The 25,436-nt window shown below is 25.7% G+C and overlaps 1 protein-coding gene and 1 long non-coding RNA gene across 3 annotated transcripts in view; both read right to left on the bottom strand.

Moving 5' to 3' along the window:
* The window catches only part of LOC132923049 (uncharacterized), a 225,397-nt gene that overhangs the window by 183,025 nt on the left and 16,936 nt on the right, over positions 1-25,436 (bottom strand). The gene's annotated exons all lie outside the window — the stretch shown is intronic.
* LOC132921810 (uncharacterized) overlaps positions 1-25,436 on the bottom strand; it is a 32,097-nt gene that overhangs the window by 5,101 nt on the left and 1,560 nt on the right. The window contains exons 1-2 of one of the 2 annotated variants that reach the window (XR_009660956.1): positions 11,099-11,174; positions 10,305-10,515 (exon numbers count right to left, since the gene is read on the bottom strand). The exons of the other annotated variant lie outside the window; for it this stretch is intronic. This is a non-coding gene — a long non-coding RNA (uncharacterized LOC132921810). Of the gene's footprint in view, positions 1-10,304; positions 10,516-11,098; positions 11,175-25,436 lie in introns of those variants that run through there. 2 annotated transcript variants of the gene reach the window in all.

Raw genomic sequence — 25,436 nt, 5'->3', positions numbered from 1 at the left:
ATAAGAAAAACATATTTGTTTAGTTTAATTTAATTTGATCTACTATCATATAGATAAAATATTAATGTACTACAAAAATGTTATCGAAAAATAAATAGATTAATGTGTAAATGTACATTAAATATTTTTAATACATGAACTAAAAAATGTGAAGTTACTTTAAAAATTTCGAGGGGGGAGGTTTGAACCCCTAACCCCCCCTGTATACGAGCCTGGTATGAAATTAATAAGTTATAATGTGCACGTAATGGTGATAATCTAAAAATCATACTCATTTAATATTTAGATGTTCATATTGACAAAAACATTAACAACAATAGATATAATTTTATTAAATCTTATAAACACTATAAACCATAACCATTACAAACATTTAGAATTAGGTATTCAAACCAATAGGAGCGTAATAATGGACTATTTAGGCTTATCTATATAATGAATCGTTAATGATCGTATAACGGATCACTACCCTTTAATGTTGCTTGAAATTGTATGTAGTATCACATATATGACTCCAGTTTATTGGATGTGATTTAAAAAATTACTCACGTCATATAATAACAATTTATTAAACATTCCAATGAAAACCATAAAGAAAATTACTGTACCATAATTGTTAAAGATGTATAATAAATCAAATAATATATTTTTCTAAACATAAGTAAAAATCCAGTTTTAATAGTCTTATAGCTTTTTTCATTTTGTGCGCAAAATATCACAAGCTATTAAAAATAACAGTTAAATAAATACTATTTATGTTGGGATAATATATAATAATGTTATAACTTAAAGTTAACACCAGATTATTGTCGTTCGCCTGTGAATATTAATAAAATTTGTATTTTAAAATATTAAATACAGTTCATTTTATGCTCATGAAATTCATAACAAAATAATATACATTATAATGTACACAAACATAAAAAAAAATGTAATACTGTTAAGAGTCAGACAGTCGTCGTAAAATTAAATGGTTTTTTTTTTCTAGAACGCTATTGAAATTTTTCATTTTCTTAAAATTAATCCCAAGTTGAATGAATTTGTATTTATTATTGTAGTCTTGATAAATACTCAGTATATTTAGATTAAAACCTTTTTTGATTGTATTTTATCAGACTTCATTCTATGAATTAAAAAAATGTATTCGCTTGAAATAAATATACAATGGTTGCTGCTTATTAGACTCACTTTGGGACCAGACTATTTGAGTCCATTAACCGAATGAGTCAATAAGGCGAATGACCCTCCCAAAAAATAATAAAAATACTTGTTTACTTAGAAAACATTTATTGAAATTTAAGCTACTATGTAATATTCTGTTTAAATAAAAATAAGATATTGTAATAACCTAAGTATTTAATTTTTCTACCATACTCAAATCACGGCGTTTGAATATTGTAACACGATCAAAATGACAACGAAAACATACAAATTTGCACACAGAATATTTAAAAATTCAATCACAAGTAATTACGCAGCATACACTGAATACAACAACGCCTATTTGTACATTACGTCACTACCTATCAATCTATCATACTAACATTCGCGACTATTTTGTTTATCGTGAAAAGGTAATTTGATTTATCTGCACAATAAGAATAAAATACCGATACCGATTTTTATCGTATATAACACGTTTTTTCAATGTATATACATATTTTTGTTAATTATCTAATTTTAAAATGACCCCATTGACCGGTGTATGATTCAATTGAATCGAATAGAAGAAGTTTTTGCTATGTGTTAGTATAATAATATGTACAAATCGGATCCAGCCGTTTTGAATCTAATAGGCGAACGAGTCAATATTAACCGTGAGTCCAATAAGTGGCGACCACTTTATTTTAAATTATCAAAATTGTATATACACTTTGCATTAAAAGTAATTGACACAATGTCTAATTAAAATAATTTCATAATTATTATTCAATCAATTGAATTTAAATTTTTTATTTAGAAAATTCTGGTCATTGATATTATAACAATTGTAAATGTGTGAATTTAATTTTAATTGTTTCAAAACTATACTAATTGCTAACTATTTTATATTATATAGTACAATAATGTATTTTTTAATCGAACTATTCTAATTTTTTTAAATGTATATCAATAACAATGACTTAAATTTTAAATTAATAATATTATATACGAAGTAAATAATATAAAAATAATACAACTTTTAAACACAAAACAAAACCTAAAACCTAAAACCTAATATTTTAACTCAATCAAGATTGTAGACTAAATAATCATCTATTAAATTATTTACAGTTAATAATTCTATTATATATTGAGTATAAAAATAAATACCAAAAATCGATGTGTATAACCTATTTTTATTCATACATTTGAAAGATTCAAAATGAAATTACCATGCAAGAACTTATACATCATGGTCTTAACATTGACATAAAGCATAAGTTTGGTTTTTATACAACAGGATAAAGTATTAGTGCAGGTACAAGGAAAAAGTTTATTTATATCATTACATTATAATATCTGTTGTACATAAATTATATAGCTGAGAAGAAACTAACTTTTTTTACCGAGAAGATAAATTATTAGAAAATAAGTAAGTAAAAATTTAAAAATATATTTCTATCTCAACTCACTGACATAATAATGTTGAATATGAATGAAACAACAAAAGTTGCATCACAAATCTGTAGACTATTCAACGCACGAATGATGTAAAAAAAATTAAATTTCCATTTAAAATCCACTCGCAATGGAAAATATTATGATTATACATTTTAGTGTTTCCATAGTCGATAAAACGAAGTAAGTAGTATTGACATTGTGTTCATTGTATGCTCTTTTATGCTTCTTTAACGTCGATCGTGTTCGTTAATCGCATGATATAGCCAGATGCAACGTTGCTTTTTAGATAAGGGAAACTTCACGTTAATCTTCACATACAATATTGACACAACTATGAACTGCTGAAGACCTTTATTAGACAAACACTATTCCCACGTTGTTTGTTTAAAATAATGGATAAACAATAACGTTTATACATCATAATATCCACACATCGTTTATTCCAAACTAGAATACTACCGTTTACATAATTCAATACACATTTCCAACATATTTGTTGCCTTTAATTTTCAAATTTGTAACTTTACTTTTTTGATGACAATAAATGCACTATAAAAAACAAATAGTATAGTTAATATAAATAATAAGGATTTATTTGAACTAAAAATGCTTCAATATGCATAAATATACGCATTAGAAAGTTCAAATATGCACAAAAAAAAAACATTTCATATTTATTAACTATTCATAATCACACACATTTAATTTAATAAATAAATATGCCACCATAGATATCATCATAAATACATAATCCATATATACCATATATACCTATATTATCAAATAATTTCAATAATAACTAAAAATTAATATAAAATCAAAATTCAAATAATATATTTTTTTGTTTCTGAACGTGGAGCGATGAATGTATTGATTTTACAATGTGTCTTATTTTTATACACAATAAATAGTCGGTAAAATGTTTTAACTTTAAAGGTGATTTTGAAAAACCAGTTGTATCTATTTTGTTTTTTAATTAGATCAAAATAAAAATTCTTATTACTGTTTTTAATAATTTGGAAAACCCAAAAACAAATTAAGGAAAAACAAGAATTTTTCGCTAAACCAGTTTTCAACTAAATTGATTTATTTATTTTGTTTCAATTAAAAAACTAATAATCTCAGAAACATGAAATGTACATCAAGTGTTTATATTATCATTTTCTATATTATATGGTTTAGTTATAATTTTTCATGATATAAATAATTTGACCTATTTATAGTTGTAATAAAATTATAATTTATTTTTTATTTTTTCCTTTCTATAAATGACGATAAGAAATTATTCACTCGTACAAAATTCTTGAAAAACTAATACAAGATCCCATATAAGTTTTTCTGTATAAAAATATTAAAAATAAATATGCACAATTTTTTTTTATATGTATTTAAAGTTATAACTTTGACGAAATTCATTAAGATTGTAAAAAATTTCAAACTATTTTATAGTTAAAAATCAATAAATGCAATGTTTTTAGAAAATATTATACCAACTACCGTAATACTAAAAGTAAAATAAATGACTAATAGCTATATCAAAAAACAATTTTTTGAAATATACTTGCTGATATAGGCTGACAGACTGTTTCCACTCAGAATCTTTTTTCATATACAATAATTTATCATTGAAATCAAATTTAACACACCTATGTGTCACCTAATCTACAGCAAAGCAGTACCCACTTGCTTACCTTTTTTTTAAATTGACAATAATTATTCTTAAATTTCTTTTGAAATGGCTAGAAAACACCTAGATTTGTAATAAAAGATGAAATATGCAATTCAAATCTAAAATAATATATCCATAAAAGTATAAAACATCAAAAGATCAAAATATGCAAAAATATGCGCTGAAAAAAATACATATTTTCAATCTTTATACCACACGATACATTTTGTACTTCCTTAGCCAATAATACGGGTAACTAAAATAAAATTTAACTGCATACAAATGCACGCTCAAAAATAACAAGTATTTATAACTTTTATTAAATCATAGAAAAATAGTTTCAAATAGCAATCATATAATTGTTACTAATTTGTAAATGCATTATTTTTTACGAACTCTTTATATTTTGTGTTAATGGTATATTCCATTTTAAATATATATTTTTAATCAAAGTAACTCATATATTTATTATTCTTGGATAGAAAATGTTTGTAGTTAAGTATGTGTTATTTAATATATAAATGTATAATACTGTATATTTATATTTGCGATTTTAATTTTGAGGTATAACTTATTGGTAGCGTTTTATTTTACTGAACATAAAGGTTTCGTTACAACAAGATGGACACAACAATAGAATTACAATTTTATTATCTGACAATTTTGACATATAAAACTTATATTGAAATAGGTACAGACGAAAATTTTAATACAAAAATCTTGCTTTGTTTTAAGTTTCATTCCTTATTATTGTATAGATGTATCTAATTTTACATTATATAATATTAGTTTGAAAGTTACAATTAATTTTGATTTATACAAACAAAATGTCCATTTTATAAGTATTATGGAGTTTAAAGTTTTACATTTCCAAGAATTTTTCGAAAGTAAAGAAATTAATTTGTTGTTGAAGCTGTCTTTTAAGTTTTCAGTCGTTCCAAAACCAGACATCCTACACAAAAACATAGTTTATGTATCACTTAAACAGTTAGCCGTATAACTTTAAAATCATTTACGAATCTAATAGTTCAAGAAAACTTATAAAAGACCACCGGAGAAGCATATGCATAATTTAAAAGCAAGCTGAACGTCAATATGAACACCAAGACCCTTAGCATTCGTCAATTTAACATGGTAAAATACCATAAAGATCAGAGTGTCTGTAACACGCACGCACACACACACGCTCACACATACAACAGTGCAACACAGTATACACGTGTTTAACACGGTTCACGGTCCAGTGGTAGTCTTATGAATGAGCCAGCTATATAATATTCCAAATAGGTACTTGGAGACTGGCAAGTCAAAATACAATAATAATAATAAAAACCCTGTATAATAATAAAACCAACTGAATTCGATGGCAATTTTTCAGAATCGCTAATGCCGGTGATCGATTGAGTATCGGATCCGCCCACTCTCCGTACAGCTGCTCGGTACATTACCGCAATCTTGTTAACGACAATCATTAACACGGTCCGATGATTTTTTTGTCAATTTTTTTTTTACATTGCCCCTCTGTATGTATAGCTGATAATGTGATATTGTAAAGCACACCCTCAATGATCGAAACTCGTAAGTGCGGGGAGGACCGTTGGCACGCACTCTGGAGAAATCATTATAATAATATCTATAGCTACTTCTACAACAATATAATGGTTACAAACTCATCAATCTTAAAAATACCAAGACACTTGAGGTATTTTTTTAAAAAAAAAAATTTAACAAAACATTCGTTGGGATTTAAGTATTTACCGGATTCATTGAAGTGTGTAAGTATTCTACAATATAGAAAACTAATAAAAGATATATTTATTAACAATGCCCACATTGAATTCATAAAATAAATTGTCGTTTACATATTCAGTATGAATTTTTAATGTATTACGACTATTACGTTATTCCGTGACGTGTAAGTATTTTAAAATGTTAAAAGTTACCTAATACATTTTGTTTTGATTATTCATAGCTATGAAATACGGTTAGAAATATAAAAATGTTTATATTATTTGTTAGAACAAATAAAAATGTTATACGATTTAAAATTGAAAGCATGTTTTATAATTTAAGTTCTTCTCATCTGGTTCTTTAGCATTCTGTTTAAATTTATTGGAACCTTAAAACAACTAATATTTTGAATTCTAAACGGAGCCATGAATATATTGATTTTACAATGATTTGTGTTTTTTTTTGTGTGTGTAGTACATATAGTTGAAGTAGAATGTAGAAAAAATGCTTCAATGTTTAAATTATAGAATTATTTATAGTAAAAAATTGGATCTAGTTTGAATTCTTTATCAAAATTAATAATTCCCAACTTTTCCCAGAAAAAAACAAAAAAAATTAAATGAAGGAAAAACGGTAATTTATACGCAACATAGTTTTTGACATAATAAATTTCTTTATTTTGCTATAGATAATTCAAAATAAAATGACAAAAACTACTTTAGACTTTCATAAAAAATTGTATATTACTATTTTCTATAAACAGTATAATTTTCAAAATAAATCCTAGGTATTTGAGCTATTTATAAATATTTTCGATATTTTAGTATTTTTGATAAACGTTGATAAAAAATGTTACTCATTCGAAATACCAGAAAATTTAATGATGAAAATTATTTATTCAAATAATATAAAAATAAATTGAATGTGAATCAATAAAAATTTTATATGGATATTTGAAGTTAGAATTTTTATGAACATCGTAAATATAACGAACATTTGAAAACTATTTGGAGTTAAAAATGTATAAATTGTTTAATTTCTCAGACTTAAACATTTAAAAGGTTCCTCATAAGTAGTTTATACTAAAACCAAATTATCAAAACATTTTAAATTTAAATTTGTACAAATTTATATATTTAAACGAAGAATAATAATTTAGTTATTTTGTTGTTATTCAAAAATATTGTTTGTGAGAACTTGAAATTTTTACGTATATTATACGTAATTATATTTTGTAAATATTATAAAAAAAAATATTTATTAATTTTTTAATATTTCCTATTCATACCATTATACAGTAAGCAATTCATACTTGAATCAAAAATTATAAAGTTAAAGTATAAAATATATACTAAAATTACTAAATTTTATATTAATACTATAACAAATTTAATTTTTTTTGACAAAAATTAATTCAACCTACTGTTGTACTAACTACTAAATACTAATATTCTATAATTATAAAATAAATTGCTTAATAGTAATATAAATATATTATAAAATATGACGTTTAGTAATATAGGCGCCGACAGACCGTTTTTGCTCATAAACGTTTTTCGTATTCAGAAATTTATCATTAAATTCAAATTGAACACGTACATTATATTTGACTTACTCAATGATGAGATACACCATACACCTATATCCCTCCTTTTTTAAAGATATAGTTAAAATACTATAAACTAAAACAAAAATATAATATTATATTACATTGAATTCATGGGAATTATATTTAATTGAGTCAAATCGTGTCAGGTATCCTGTACTAATAACTTAACTATAGGTCATAACTTACTGTTTTATTTTACAGAGAACTATTAGTTGAAACTGCATTTGAAATTAGAAAACAATGTTTTATGATATAACTATTACCCATGACTTTTAAATAGATATTATAAAAACAGAACAACGATACAAATTATAAAATATATAATATAATATACATATTATTATGTTAATCATTTTTATTTGACTTTAACTTATAATATTAGGTAAAAAAGTTAGCTTAGTTTAACCTTAAATTTTGATAATTAGTGATCTCTTATTTTTATATAATTATTAATTATTTTTAAAATTTAAGAGAAACAAAAATAAAATAGATAAAATATTACGGTGTATATTAGGGTTTTCATTAGATTAAACGTAAACACTTTGGATAGATAACAATAAAACAATATATTGTTGGCATATGCCAACATTAAGGTCAGGGACAAATAATAAATTGGAAGATCTTTTGTTATATTATTGCTATTCAACCAAGTTATAATGGCATCATTATTCTTAATTTTAATCCACGTAGAAGACAGGTACGATTTTTAAGATCATATTTGTATTTTGTGTTGACTGTTGAAATATGTAATTTTTTTGACAAAACTTGACAAAAAAAAAAAAAAATCATCATCAGTCTAACTTTATTTTTTATACAATATCCATGTTTATACATTTATTTGATTTTGTGAATTATTCACGTATTTTATTTTGTTAACAGAATACATTTTTACCGTTAAAAACTGAAAATGCTATTCCCGATAAATAAAAGAACATCTTTAGTTTTGATTTAGCTTGATAATATGTATATAATCCAGTTTTAATATGATGCGTTATTGGAGTTTATTATAACTATTATTTTTAGATATAATAATGATTATAAGTATGCTGAATTGATTATATATTACTAAGACACTAGTGCCGGGTTGCATGAAAAAATAATTAATTTAATATTTCAATAATATATTAAAATGTAATGGGCCACTAAATCATATTTAAGAGATTATTACCTCTCTGTTGATTCATTAAAATATGTTTAGTGATTGTTCATGTAATCCGGAATAATTAGTGTTAAAAATAAAATGCGCATATTATTATTATATTTATTCTTAATAATAAAAATAACTTATATTTTGTTTCATTTTATTTTAAATTAGAATTTATTTTTCCGTAATAAAGATTATTATTCGTATGTTTACATTTTAATTATCTGACGACTTTAATTTTTGATTCTTAGTTATTATTGAATGTATTTTTATATATTATGTTTAGCGGCCGTTTAATAACGAATAGGGTGTTGTATGTCGTCCAGCGTTTGTAATATATATTATTATACTAATGATCATTATCGAAAATATCGACGCACCGTTTTTCAAAATGTTTGATTTTTCAGTAATTCCATGAATCACACCTCTGTTGATTGTTAAGGGCTTAAGGCTACATCAAAAGCAACCCAAAGTATATAACTGTAATTGTGTCAAAAATCAATAATAATTATTCAACATTGTTTTATTTCTAACAAGATTTAGTATCGAGTGAGAAGGCCCATTAGTCCATTATTTTGCTATGAATTCGTACACAAATTCATAGATACTTGACTCGTTAGTATAACACGTTTAGTAATTACATTTCAGAAATTGTTGAGTATTTATTTTTCTAAAACTTCGCGATTAAATGTTCTTATACTTTCTATTATATTTTTAAAAACACGTGTAATGTGCTTGATAACACATAAAACGTCATCGTATCGGTAATACTTTTGACGGTCACCAAACACAGCACCTACGGAACTTTCAGCACTTAATCTGAGTGTCTGACGTAAGTAACTGACATTAGGCCCTAAGAATATAGGTAATTAGCAAAAATCTTATACATTTTGAAAACGATTTATAATATTTAATTAGATGAAAAATAAAACTAAGATTCCAATGTAACTTAGCAAAAAATGTATGCTAAGTATGAATGTAACGCTTTGTGTACTTAATTCTTTTTACCACACAACAATACGTTGCTGAAATTTTACCACTTCTTTTAGTAAATTCAACGAAAAAAAAATCCACAAACTGTCAACATCGGGTGACGGCCTATATTATATATATATATATACATATTGTATACTCCAGGCGAGTAATGTACCAAAAGAAAAAAAACTACTCACGCCGAAGGGGTGGATGTACCTATACACAGAGTGAAAAAATATAGCGTTATTATTATTTGTATTTTTTTTTTATAATCATTTTTTTTTCTCGTTTTAACACCCAGCACGTGCAAACCCAATAGGGTATATAATATATTATGTTTTTTTTTTCAATAATAAAGAAAAAAAATAGCGATTATTATTTTATTATACATAATAATATATAGTCTTGTATTCTCGTGTACAATGAGTTATACTGTAGCGTATTTTTCCGCTCGTTCTTCGATAATAATAAAATAATAATAATAATAATAATAATATATTGTCGCGGGCAAAAAACGAACTACCATAATGAACGACTATAATACTGGTCGCGGTGGCACGGTACCTACCTACCTCTATGCATATTGTCCGGTGTCGTCGTCGTGTTCGGTATGCCGTTCGGGGTTAAATAGCCGTGAAATGACGCGTCCCCGGTAGACGCGTTTACTCCACCGCCGCCACACCGGTTCGTCTCTTCGCACGAAGTCCTGGTGGTGTCCCGTCCTGGCCGAGGGGTTGGAGGAGAGGGGGGGGATGCACTCGAGTGCGACAAATACCGGTGTAGCTATATACATAACAGTATAGATTAAATAACACAATAGTGTACACAATGGGTAACTACACACATATTCGCACTATACACCGACTTATTATTATAATACACACGAGACGAGCGAATGCGCTTGGAAATTTCGTATTTTCGACAGATGCGCCAGCTCGCGCGCACACTCTCGCACACAAACAGACGCGTTTACGTATATGTTAAGTGTGGCTAATGATCAAGCAAAGACACGCGCGTGTGTGTGTGTGTGTATGTATGTGTGTATGTGTGTGTGTGTGATATTTAAGGCATCTTGAAGTCGACGTCGGCGCGATTGTCCGGGTGAAGTCAAACACTGAGATTTACCGTCCATATAATATAATATGTATACGTATAATAGCAGCAGCAGCGAATTGCGAATGTGTTGTGTGTAATAAAAGAAATAAATAAAGGTCGGCTGCGGCGGATACTTCTTTTGCCCGTCCCCCGCGTGACTTATTGCGTGGAAAATTTCTCGTATATATTATTATAATATGTGCCGTCTACTATACCCATCCGTATTATATTATTATACCCATTACCTATATATATAATACTATATATCTACCTGCCGGCCGTCTTGAACTCGCGATGAATGAACGCGACGACGACGACGATGTTGTTGATGATAATAACAATAATGATTCATTTCGGTATAGGTAGTTTACGTGAACGGCGGCGGTAGCACTCGACACGTGTACAATACCCACTTGATCTGGACGATCCGAGATTGGACCCGTGTTCTAGGTACATTGTACACAGAAATAACTTATAAAAGACTACAGAACACGTGTAAATTCAGTTCAGACATCATCGTGTCGAATCTTTAATTGTAGGAACGATCACAGTGACGCCGAATTATAGTTGTAAAACACTTTAAATAATATGTTTGTTAGAAGCACTTATCTCATTAAATATTTTAAAATTTGTAGTTTTTCTTTTTTTATAATTTTCAATTTGTGGTTTAACAAGCTTAATATTATGTACATAATACTAAATTTAGTTTAAAAATTATTGTCACTCGAAATTCTATTGTTTATAAGGATTTGCATTTTTTATTTTGATTATTTTTATGCATAATTTATCATAATACAATACAATACTAAATTAATAATTTCAAATTGGTGCAAATAACAGCTCCTTCCGGCCCACTGTACTTTCTACAACTACGGTGATTATACAAGTGACTTCCATCATCTATTAGTCAATTTTCCTGTGCTTTCTACTATTTGACACAATTAAAAAAAAAATTTTTCTTTCTTGGTTCCGACTTCTTTTAGAATAAATAAAAAAAGTTTAAAATATTTCCTCTAGCAAGATATTACCTAATTAACTTCAGTCTATAAATTCCATTTTCTACATAGGCTTTACAATTGTAGGATTTACATTTAATCTATATGTTTTTCAAGATATAAACATTTTTGTTAATAAAAAAAACTAATTATTACTTTAAATGTGTTTTACTGTTTTAGAATGTGTATTAAAGTTAACAATGTTATCAAGACTGTTTTATGGTGTAAGATTGTACATGTTATATTAGATTATTTAAAAGGCATCACAATTTATTATGAATTACAATAATAGTTATCATGTTTTTCTAGTTCATAATACCAAATAATATCAAAGTCACATTTCATAAATAATATTATGAACACATTATGATTATTGGTATAAACATATGATTATCATCAGAATTCTTTTTGCACTTTGTTTCTTTGGTAGGTTTATTAACATAATTTACCATTCTAAAACTTTAAATAAGTGAAAATTCAATAAATTTATTAGTTGAGATTTTTAAACATATTTGTTTTATTGGGTTTTATTTATATTTAAATCCTTCTACATAATCAAGTATTCATAAACAATATATTAAATAATGTGTTAAAAGTGCATGTTACTATTATCATTGTTGCCATATATGAGTAGGTACCCATTTAATCTCTTTGAAATCATTGTATTCATTACAATAAAGATTCGAGTAATTAATCATTTTATTAGACATTTTATTAGTATTTTAATACAACAATACAACATAATAATATACCACAGCTATTATCACTATGATACTATCGTCTATCAATAAGACAAATACAACAGTTTTTGATCCATTTAAAAAGTTTTAAGCTTTAATCACTTTAATCACTTTAAGCTGTACAAAAAATTAAAACCCAATTGACTGTTATAATATTATTAAAACAAATAATAGATTGCTCACTATTTAGTCATGTGGTGCAAGAACTTACAAATGTTCAAAACATACATTACGCGACCAAACCACTTGTCATGAATCAATTTAATAATTTATTTACTTTTGTGTAAAATTATACGTTTACTCGATATTATAATATTATATAACCCTAGTAGACTTGCTTTTCCACTGTTTTCAATTGAATGATGTGTGCCGTGTGGAGTGTGGATAATAAATGCAATAATAACTACAATATTCATTTGGATTTGAAGTTCAAATAAAATACGTAAAACATGGAATCATGTGAATACTGTCCTAAAATACTATATGTACACTCAGAGCCGTGCCGTAGGGGGGCTTAGGGGGCATGGTTTAAAGGGGCGCTAAAAAAATTGAAATGCATAATGATAAATAAAATAGGGGACGAAAATTTTAATTTTGCCCTGGGCGCCAAATCTTAACGGCACGGCTCTGGGTACACTGCCAAATAAGTTCTCTGTGTAATTAATAAAATAACCATGAAAAGTTAAAATATTTCATACTTTCTATTAAATTTCAACAATAATAATTGTCTTTGAATAATGTTTGTTAATTAATTTATATAAAATAGTAATTGATAACTCAATACACATACCTAATAAACAAAATGTATACGACATTATACTATGTTGATTTGTAATGTACATATATGTAAATATTATATCTATATATTTTTTTGTTGAAATTATTTACAACTTATACGATTAGTTAAATAATTATAAATCAGTAAATAGTAAAAAGAAAAAAAAGAAAAGATACAGTTCCAAAAGATTTGATCAAGAAATCACAGTTGCGATGATATGTGGTATAATTTGAATTTTAAAGGTCCCTGAATCAATTCCATTTCAAATATGTCTAATAGGATTTTCCAGTAGAGTTATTGAAACCGTTTAGCCCTTAGGTGCGTATTAAATTAATTTGTATGAAATCAGAGCTTTAATTTAAATCTTCTATAAAATATTTATGCGGTTGAGTATTTAAATGTATGTCGAAATCTGAGTGTTGTTAAATCTTCGGTTAATATTCAAAAACCAAAATAAAAGTACCTTTTATTAACCTTATGAAATACTTTAATAACACATTTTAACAAATAGTTTTACAATAATCTTCTTAAAATAATAAACAATTTAAATTAATTTGTTGAGAACAGTAGTCTTGTATAACTTTCATAAAATCATAACTTATTTGTTTTAACTAACATTTGTTAAACAGTTAAAATATGAATACACCATAATGTGTACTTTAACTGAAGTCTTTTGAAAATATTGGAAACGGGATTTTATCGAAAAACTTAATCTATTTTCTTATGAACCTAAACCGGAATCACTACCGATATTATTGTTGATTGTACATTTTCCGACTCAATATATAGCTATTTTATTTATTTAAGTAATAATAATTGGTTCATTGAATTTAGTTATAATTATATCCATGGATATTTTAGAATCTATAAAATTTCCATAATACGATAAAATATGAGCTTTATGAGCAGTTGCCTGCAGTCATTATCATTTTCAAACATCAAATGTTATTCATACATCCGTTTGTCATTAACCATCGTCATGATTATTTCCCCATAGTTTTTTTTAAAGTATTGAGCGATAACGTCAAGCAACGTCGATGAGTGATGACTAATAAAATAATGATTAAAACCGTTATTAATACATATCCGTGTGTATTGTTATCAGATTATGTAAACAAATTTAACTCATTTTTATTATTATTTTAAATATTAGTTATACTATTGTTTATTAAATTGTCAGTTGCAATAATAAACAGTTAATCATATAATGTATTTAAGAAGAGAAAGACCTCACAGTTAACTTACATTACAATTAAATTGATATTTATAAAAAAAACATATATTATATTATATTATGTATGTAATAAAAATGAAATATATGTACGAGTTACTCAGTATTCACACAATATTAATATTATATGGCTATTATAACTATCGCAGTGTCTTTGATATCTTACTAGTGTGTGACAAACAAAAGCGTCGATATCGTATTAACAATAACGTATATAATGCCATTATAATAGCACCCGGGGGAGTATAATAGGCCTATATCCGATTAACAGCGTGCCGGCTTTTGTGCTAAATGGCGGATTTGTGTCAAATTTTCGAAAACCGCCCAAAATATACGTTTTTATTATTATTTTGTTGTTGCTGGAGGGTGAAATGTCCAAAAATAGTATTAGCGCATTAACGGAAAGGTTGTCAATATTTTTTTTGGAAATTGAACAAAGGTCTGGTTATCCTATGCTTGCATTACGTATACCAGCCTGTAATGTATCATAATATATATTATATATTTTTTTTTGTATATACGAAATGATCTTTTAAAATAAACAAAGTTTATTGGAAAGGATAAAAAAAAAATCGATAGTTTGAAGTTTGAACCAATACATTTCAATCGTAAAAGTTATATTATTAGTATGCACGGTAGTATTCACAACCTTTTACTAAGTGATATGGACTGTTATAGTTAGACAGTTGGTGTATTTTATAATATTCATATATAATTCAATTCAAACTTATAATAAATATATTTTACAAATTGTATGTGTACCTGATATATGCTAAATGTTAAGAGTCAATTTATAGGGGGGTTTGTTAAAATTTAAATTAAACCACAAATGTACCCAAGACTGCAATAATATACCTATAGTATAGCCGATTGTATAGGTACACATAACTACGCATATAATCAATAACTATCTCAAAATCTATATTCTATTAGGTAAAATACTACAATACATATTATAATCTACCCAAAATAATATTTAATCTTATAATAATTTATATAGAACACGCATAGATTAATGCAGGATTATTGTATATAATCACTATACATTATAGAGGCTTTGTATTACAGTATTAACGTGGAAATAATAACATATTGAACACAGACACAAGGGAACGAATTTCAATGAGTACAACAATGTATATACTGATGACTTAAAAAAATATATGACTTCATTTCTCCGTTGTACCTACCAAAGAATGAGAATTATATATTTTTTTTTCAGGATTTAATCTCCCTATATTATGCAGTATAAAATAAAATTATAATCAGCATTACAAAATAAATACATTAATGTCAGAAATAATAAGAAATATTTTCAAAAATTCTAGTGCAGTATTAGTTATACGTTTATAACATTAAATATGTTTTTAACATAAAATGTTTTAAATACAATTTTATAAAGCCAACATTTTTTTTTCATTTTAGAAACTTAAAATTTTTGAACTTATACACAGCTATAATTGTTTAAGTTAAAACCATTATTATTTACAAAATATCCTCTAATGTTCATTAATATAAATAATAATTATAATATTATCATAGAATTATATGTTAAAAATAAATAAATTTCATTGTCAAAAATACAAATTCAATACATTTAATTTTGTTTTCTTGTATTATTTCATAGTGAATATAGATAATTAGAAATAAGGTATCCACGAATTATAGTTGTACTTACAGTTAAATATCGTGTTACGATATTGTTTCACGCAAAAATCTCATATGAGTTAAAAATAATTAGATAATGAAAAATATGATTTTTTAAATTAAGATTTGCATTAGTAACTTTTACGCCATGAATATAATTAAACATCTAAAATTAGCATATATTATTATAATAATTATAACATAAATGTATTACATATTATACTATAAACAATTAAACGTGGAAATATCTTATTTAATAGTTTATGTTTGTGTACATGTGTTTGTAAACATGACTATGATACATCTGGATTGTTCAATAATCAATAATAAACTATTAAGTCTCAATCCATAAAATGGAGATGCTCAACAGTTGTTGGACTCGTTAAGTGAATAATAATATAAAATAGTATACAGCAATATTAATTATTATAAGTCATAAGCAACCGTAGCATTGCAAACTCATTAAAAAGTAATTAATTGTAATAATAATATATTATTACTGTCGTATTATTATAGTTATAACTTATAACTGATTATTTCGATACACAATCGTTTAAGCGTCAGTAACATTTCAACGGCCTCTCTTTTGTCTCGCCCTTCGCTACGTCTAAAATATTGCCACGGGTGTAACATATTTTATTATCGTGTTTGCACAAAATATTAAATATACACCATATAATACCGTTTATATATTATACACCTATCTATTGCAATATTTTCATCGAATAGTCACTATTTTTCTTAAATACTATAGGTACCGCGTCCATACCAGACACGCCGTCGACGTCGTGATAAATGTGTGTGAAACATACATTTTATTGTTTAATATACAGTCATGCGCGGTGAAATGATTTTCGATCCGAATACAAATAGGATTAAACGAGAGAAATGAAAGAAAATAACGAAAACGTCTATGATAAGGGCACAATAAAAATATGATTCTACATCGAATTTCACAATGAACGACGTATCTTCGGGATTGCGATATATTTATTAAAAAGGGATTTCGGGTGCGGAACAATGGATGCCTGATTTATGACTGCGTAAACATCGCACGAATATAATATACTTAAATACAATCATTGCAGAGGGCACGGCAAAGTTTGTTCTGTTCTGTCTTTGGACTGTGGCGTTCATCCGTTGCCGGCGAACGTCGTGGCTTTGTTTATCCAGGACTCGACGTTTAAAGAATTGAAAATAAACGTTTTTACTCGTCCGATGAATTTGCGTGTACTTAGACGGTGTTCGTGCGATCTTTAGACACCGTACGTATGCCACCACGCCACAATAATGATTATGTTTCTCAATATAACAACAGCCACATAAAAATGGTCATTCTAATGAACCCTATCCTATGTTATTTAACGTCACACACAGGACGCCAACACAAATGGGTTTTTAACGATCGAATACATGAATATATACGAGTAAATATACATAAATGAAATATATCAGTATACCTTTGTTACCCGGGTTTAATGTTGCGGGATTTTATTTCCACCAAAAACTTTATAAAAAACAAATTACAGATATGATGCTGCGACTTGGTTTTGAGCACACGTTTTACTTTGTTCGTTCGTATCGGGTTATATTATCATTGAATTATTATTTTTAATCATATTTTTAAAGAAATTCAGAATTCAAACTACTATTTGCAGATGTTCAAGTACAAAGCGTTCACACTTTAAGATAAAAACTATGATAATACGCAATAACGTATAAAAATTAATTTAAATGTTATAAAATAAAATATTGAAGTAATGAAAGTAATTTTTCGTTTATTTTAAGTGAACAAAAAAATGATTTGATGTTATTTATTTATTTATTTAATTTATATAATACCTAAAATCATAAACAATTAAATTGCACAATGTTTAGATACTTTAAAATAAACAGTGTGATTGGTAGGTATAGTTATATTTTTTACTAAATTGATATAATAATATTGTAGAACCAATATGTACTTACTTGTCTTACTTTATAACCAGCAAAACTATTTTATTAAACATAAATATGATTTATTAAACAAATAATAGTATGACAAATTATAATAATTCATCTTATGATGCGGTAAAAATACTATGAGAAATTTATTCTTTAGATACCTACCGCCATCATTCTATAGTCTGTACAAACAGTTGGAAAATTTATAAATTTAATATAATAATGTATACATTTTATTTTTATCATTAATTTAGTATGAATAATTATTTTCATAAACTATTGACATTTGATTAATGAATTTCGTAAAAATCACCAACAAGATTGAGTAAGTTATTGAGTAGTTTATTTTACTTGAACCCAAAATTATTATAACCTTGTGAACTATTTTGTACAATAAAATAATGATATATAAACGGTATATAAACGGTATATTCTAATGAAAAAGGCTTCAATTCTGTAGCATATTTTGCTAATCATTATAGAAACAGATACAAAAAGAGTAAGTTATAAATTTATTTTACGAATCATGAATCAATACATGTTTCATTATTGTATTGCATATTTTAAAACTTTAGAGATCTATTGCTACTTTAACAGTTTTGGTGATATTTTTGGTAAAATGTTTTTCAACAATTGTAGTTTTTTAGGGAAAAATATGTAAAGTAAAAGTTAACAGATAACAAATTTATATGAACTTTATTGCTTTGAAGATCACTAATTTTTGTAACATTTAAAATCTTAAATATAGTTACCAAAAGTCAAAACTTAAAAATTAATAATTTATAATTAATATCATATATTTTTAAGGTATATTATTGCTTAAGTTTATTTTAGTGCTTTTAAGTTAAGACCCCGCGTATGAATAATAACTATTTCAAAGAAAACGTCAATTTTGGAAACTATTCAAATATTATAGTCGTACCTAACCGAAATCATTATTTGGTATTTACACACATTATACAAAACGCACTCGTGTATACTTTTTTCCGCGTACTTCTTTCGTGATTGGCACACTAATAATATTTAGTTATCATCTAAACATTTGTCTAGCAGTGGATAATCATTGTCAAGGCTAACGCAAAAATTACAATCTAGTCATTTTACAGACGAACGATTTGGTTTTTGTGATGCGTATACTCAACATGAATATTGAATACTTATAATGTGTAGGTTCTCGGTAATAAACAAACAGGTACCGATGTACACACTACGTATCTATGAAAATAATTGATCAAAATTCCTCCTTTAGGAATTTTTTTTTTTTCTTTTTTACAATTCGCCGAAACGTAATATGACTATTTGAGTATATTACGCATTATCGTTCATTTGTTCGCATTCTTTCGGAAAATGCAACCAAGTTAATAATAATTGTTTAATGTTCGTTGATTTTCCACCTAGGCACGCGATAAAAACAAATACAATTATAAGCAATAATATTTTGTAACAAGGTCATTACTGATTTGCAAATTACTGTGACCTTTTAAACAGTTTTCTAAAAAACAAACTATTTTTTGACACACCCAACACCAACAATGTAAAAATTGTATATAATATAAAAACAATAAATAAGCTATTATATTTAAAAAAAAGGTATTTATTTTTAATATTAACAGCAACGCAATTATTAAGACAATAAATTGCGTTAAAATTGAAATAATGTCCATGAAATATGAATATCCTGAACAAGAAGAACTATACTTTCATTAAATACATACAATTAACTAAACATTATACAAAATATAGTTAGATAAACATTTTTATTGTGTTACCTAAAATTGTATAATTGTTAATTGTTAATTGTTACTTATTTACTTCAATTAATTATCATTACTATAAATTAATTTAAAAAAGAGGAAAGTATATAGTTTCTGCTGTACAGTAGGTGTTGAATGTAACTCGTCATTGTCTCACTGAATACTAAGTCACTGTAATGTATGTGATAAATCATCGCATGTAAAAAAAAAGATTCGTGTGAATACAGTTTGTCAGCATATATATTATTACTTGGCTAAGTATATTATAATATAGTATTTTAATTGCTATTATAGTAATTTATTTTACCACTAGGACAATACGGTAGATTGATTTAATTTTTACTAAAAACATTATATATTATTATTATATTATTGATATTTAATTATTTTAGTTATTAAGAAAAGTGTTATATAAAAATAATTAATAATTTTAGCCTCCTAAAACACCAATTATATTCATTTTTATATCATAAAGTTGAAAATCAAATAATTTTTTCTACAGTAAAAAGTGTGTCCAGACACATAAAAAAACACAAACCATTGTAAAATCAATACATTCTTTGCTAAGCTCAGTATCTACAATGTATAGGTATTTTTAACGACATTTTAAATCAATATATTTTATTAAAAATTAAATCACAACCATTTTAATAAAGATCTTATTTTACGGTTTAAATACACTTTTACTATATACTTATAAATTTGAATGCAATATGTAAATATTAACATATGCCCATTCCTTAAGTGATCTCACTAGAATATTATAAATATACCTACAACAATGCATCTTAAAATTCTCAAGTAAACTTTACAAAAATTCAGATTTTATAACTTCGCTAGTTTGATAGGTACCTACAACCTACGTTAGAAATAGAACACGTCATCTAAATTTCTATATGTCACTCATGCAATATAAAGACAGAAAATCAAAGATTAAAGACCTATATAGTTAATTACAGTTAAGCAATTTAAAGCGGGTAACAACCTCAATATCTAGTTGTATAACTAGGTAAGTGGTTACCTACTTACTTATTTAAATGTGTTATTTTACAATAAGCTTTTTTTAAAAAATAAAATGTTTATACACCAATGAAAAACTTAACCTATACTTTATAGTATATTCTAATTTATTATATTATTGCTGTATCTAATTATATACTAGATTAACGTTTAACAAAAGGTTTTTCAGATTATTGACTGCAATAAATTAACCACTGTCCATTAAAACCAAAAATAAATCTTCGGCGAATTGAAAGTTGAAAACCTATATTGCAGGCGTAGTGGCATTTTACACAAAACATAATATTTTCTCCGCTGCGTGGAAAACATTGACTCATATTATATATATGATATTACGTATATTATGATATTTGTGGTAGCTGATAGTTGTGGACTATTTTTATGTTTCAATAACTTTCCCCGTACTTATTACGTAAAGCAAAGTTGGTTAACAAAATACCATTTATTTATTTCAGATATACCGACTATGAGTCCAATTATAATAATATAATAATGTATAGTACTATTGCAAATTAAATTATATTATTATTTAGTTAAAATTGCAACTATAACACGAAATACTTGAAATCGTTAAGAAAATAATCGATTAACGTAATTTATCAAATATACGTATTGGTTGCTTACTGCAGTTTATTACATTTATAATTATTAATATCTGAGCATATTTACATAATATTATCGAGTTTTAGAGAAAAATTTGGAGCTAGCTAAAATTGTTTTTTCTTACTTTTATTTTTAAACAGTTATACGTACCTAAATAATTAATTTTTTTCAAATTCATATGACTTGAATTAAAATACGATACTATTTTAGTTCTTATACTGAATGACGCTTTCTAAGTTTAGAATACATAATAAATGGCCAACACATTTAGATATCAATAAATTGTTTTATCGATTAAATATGTAGCGCACTCTAGTAAACTAGTAGCGCTCACTCGCTGTACCGGTTTTACTACGAAGAAACATACTTCTTTGCGTGCTGGATTTAATATTATTTATATACGTCTTATTGTAATAATTGTTATTGCAAATGCTAATATTTTATGTCATTGCGTAACTGTTTTAATTTTGAATCCAATATCGGCATCAGCATTGTGTATATTTAATAGCACACTGACATGATGTACAGAAGTATTAGAGAAATTATAATGTTAAGCAATTGATTGTCCATTTAACTATCTATTTCTTTGTGGGTGACAGAGTGATCAGTAGTCAAAGTTGGTTGTTATAAGTAAATAGTTCACTAATCATTACTAATTGTTTTCATGTTGTGTGAAATTCATAGATTTCTTAAATATTTTATATTTTATTTGTTTATTGATTGTAGGTTTTTTTAATTATAATTCAACAATTCGGACCATTATCTGTGTTTTTTTTAATGTTTTTTGCAGTAGGGTATGGTACAATAGGTTTTTGGAACACGTGTTTCCGTGTGTGGGACATGGTTTCATCACAAATAGCCAGAGTGGTCACTGGTTACCCATCCGAAAGCTAGCAGCACCAGGCCGTGCTTGACCACAGCACTATTTAGTGACTGCCGCCAAATACTACGCCACATCATATCACCCACTATAACTTTTGTCAATTAAAAAGGCATCCATGTTACGTGGATATTTACATAAAAAGAATGCTCCATGTATAAGAACAAATAATAGGACTTCAAAAAGATTAATAATGAAAATAAACTGAAGATTATGATCGATATTACGATAAACAAAAAATAGGTATATCAACCCTCAATTCTATCGAAATATGAATTATTTATTTTATATAGAAAAATTGTAAACATATATGATCTGTATTACTAGTTATAAACATTCAGCATTCAATACAAATGAGCTAACATATTGTATTTTTTTCTGATAGGTATCTCTAGAAAGCTAGAGAGAAAAATTCAGTTCGCAGTCTGTCGGGAGTTGGAATCTTTAGACAGATCAAATGTCATTTATAACTTATCCCAACTTTTTTAGTGTAGGTAGTTTACATATGCTGTGCCAGAGATCATATTATATTATAGGGGTCGCCTTGATTATTTGTGCACATAGGTATAGTGCTTATTAATTAATGTTACACGAAACATAAAATCAGATTATGAATAACTGAAGAAAAAAAGTGGGTGAGCATGTTTGGTGAATTACCCTGCATATAATGTCATTATTTTTGTCACTTTCAAACAACCAAATACTTTAAGTTTTGTTTGTTGAAATTATATCAAGGAATATACTTCAAGTACATTTATATCTGGCTATCTACTTCATAGTTATAAATAAAAATAATGAATAATAATTTTAATTTAAAATAATGTTAGTATAATATAATATTTAAAAAATATTATTTTCATAATTGGGTGTTAATTAAACATACAATAATATCGGCTATCTTATATAGAATTCTATCATTTCAATAATATTAATTTTGTAATTAAATTTCAATTATAAATAGGTATATTATTAGCTGTTGTGTGATGTATAAATGTATTATACACTTTATAAATAAAAATTGTATAAAAGCTAGACATTATATAATAATTAATAGCAGTTTTAGTCATTAGACATAAGTTAATTTAAGCAATTTTAATAACAAATTTTTCCATAACAAAGTATATTCGTGAAAAATATCTGCCATAATACAAAAAACAACTCAAACCTAATGTAAGTAAAATTACACAAAATATTAAAGTAAATTCCTAATTAAATTATGTAGTTAAAAGAGGAACGAAGCGTATAAAATTTTGGTTAGACATTAAAGTATCTTTATGACGTTATTTACTAGAATACTAAATTCCATTTACCGTGATATAAATAATAAAGTTTCCCAAGAAAACAACAGATATTTCAAATTCACCAAAACGAAATTTGACAGTTATTTTTTTTTTTTAACATTTATCATTAATTTGTTAAAATGTACCTATTATTATTTATTAATTTGTTATAATTCGATAATATTTTAATATTAATATGTATATATTTTTTTGTTGCTACTGTTAAATTATGCACATGATGCATTGCTACATCTTTAGTAGATAATAATAGGTATCTATACAAGGATATATTATATACTACATGCTACAATATTGTTTATTTTTTTTTTTTATTCACAATGGTAATTTTGATGACTCGAAGCGAAGAAACTTAATCATTGGTTTAAATTATTAAACCTTACGTATGGACACGATAATTATTATTATTACATCGGAAACAACAATGTATTACTGTGTTAGAAACGATGTAGAAGTTTCAACACTTAGCTTTGAGCTAAGTTCGTGTTTCAGTAAAATGCACCTCATCATCATATTCATTACATTTTTAAGTGAAATGGATGGATATGACTCATAGCTTATTTTTATTTATGACTTGGATATCAATTGTAGGTTATTATTGGTAATTATTTTTATTTATAAGATTATGGCAACATCTCACAAATTGATGATGAATTCAAAAATTGTGTAAGTAATTAATCAAGTGGTTTATCTTGATTTGCATTGTTTATATAAGTAATTATAATAAGTACCCACCTTTAGTCTGACCGTTATGGCGTCATATCAAAGTAAACGATATAATCACTACATGTATCGGCATAGCACTGTAGTACCTAGTGATTGTTTATTTTGTTATTTGTTATTACCTGTATGGCTATATATACTAATTTATTCAATGCGAAAAATGTTAATTCAAAACTTTTTTATTTCTACAAAACGTGTACTCGGTTAATTGATTATTTATTATGTTTATCAAATAAATGTCGATTCTTTCGCAATAGTTAGAAAAAAATATTAGTTATATTTTAATTCATGAAAAAAGATAATGATAATAGGTATAATAATTATATTATGCATATTAGTATATGTTAACTATTCACTTAATAGTATTAGAAAACAAAAAAAATTATGTAGTTAGAAAATACATGCTTAAAATAACTATTGTAATAATATATTTAAATAGGTAAATAATCAATAATAAAAAAAAATACGAAATTACGCTTAATTTGTATTTGCTTTTAGATTTTCCTGTATAGGTCCACTATATTAATATAATTTTTATAGTATTATTATAATATTAATATTAAAAAAATAATAGTGATTTTAGATTCTGAGCTAAGTAATTTGGTCTTACAATAATATGTTTTATTAATTTAATTTAATAATTTTGTAACTGCTACCGCGCAGAAAATTTGATCTAGTAGTTAAAATAGAGTATTTACTATTTGCACCATTCTAAATTTCAAAGCTAGGAAGTAATCAGTTAAAAATTTACTTTTTTGATAATTTCCAACTTAAATTAATTATCTATTTATTTTAGTATAATATTTAAATTTTAATCAACCATTGTGTTAAATGTATTTATTGCATTTTAATACCTGTTTAAACAATAATAATTATTTTTATCAATAATTTATTTTCAGGAATATAGTAGATATATAACTTATATAAAAACATAATTTATACTACATATTATATAAAATATAATATTTTATCATGTATTGTTCTTATCAACTTTTG

This window comes from Rhopalosiphum padi, chromosome 2, assembly GCF_020882245.1.
Source record: "Rhopalosiphum padi isolate XX-2018 chromosome 2, ASM2088224v1, whole genome shotgun sequence".
Taxonomy (NCBI): domain Eukaryota; kingdom Metazoa; phylum Arthropoda; class Insecta; order Hemiptera; family Aphididae; genus Rhopalosiphum; species Rhopalosiphum padi.
Note: the sequence above shows the minus strand (reverse complement) of the source record. Positions and strands in the feature narration are given on the sequence as shown.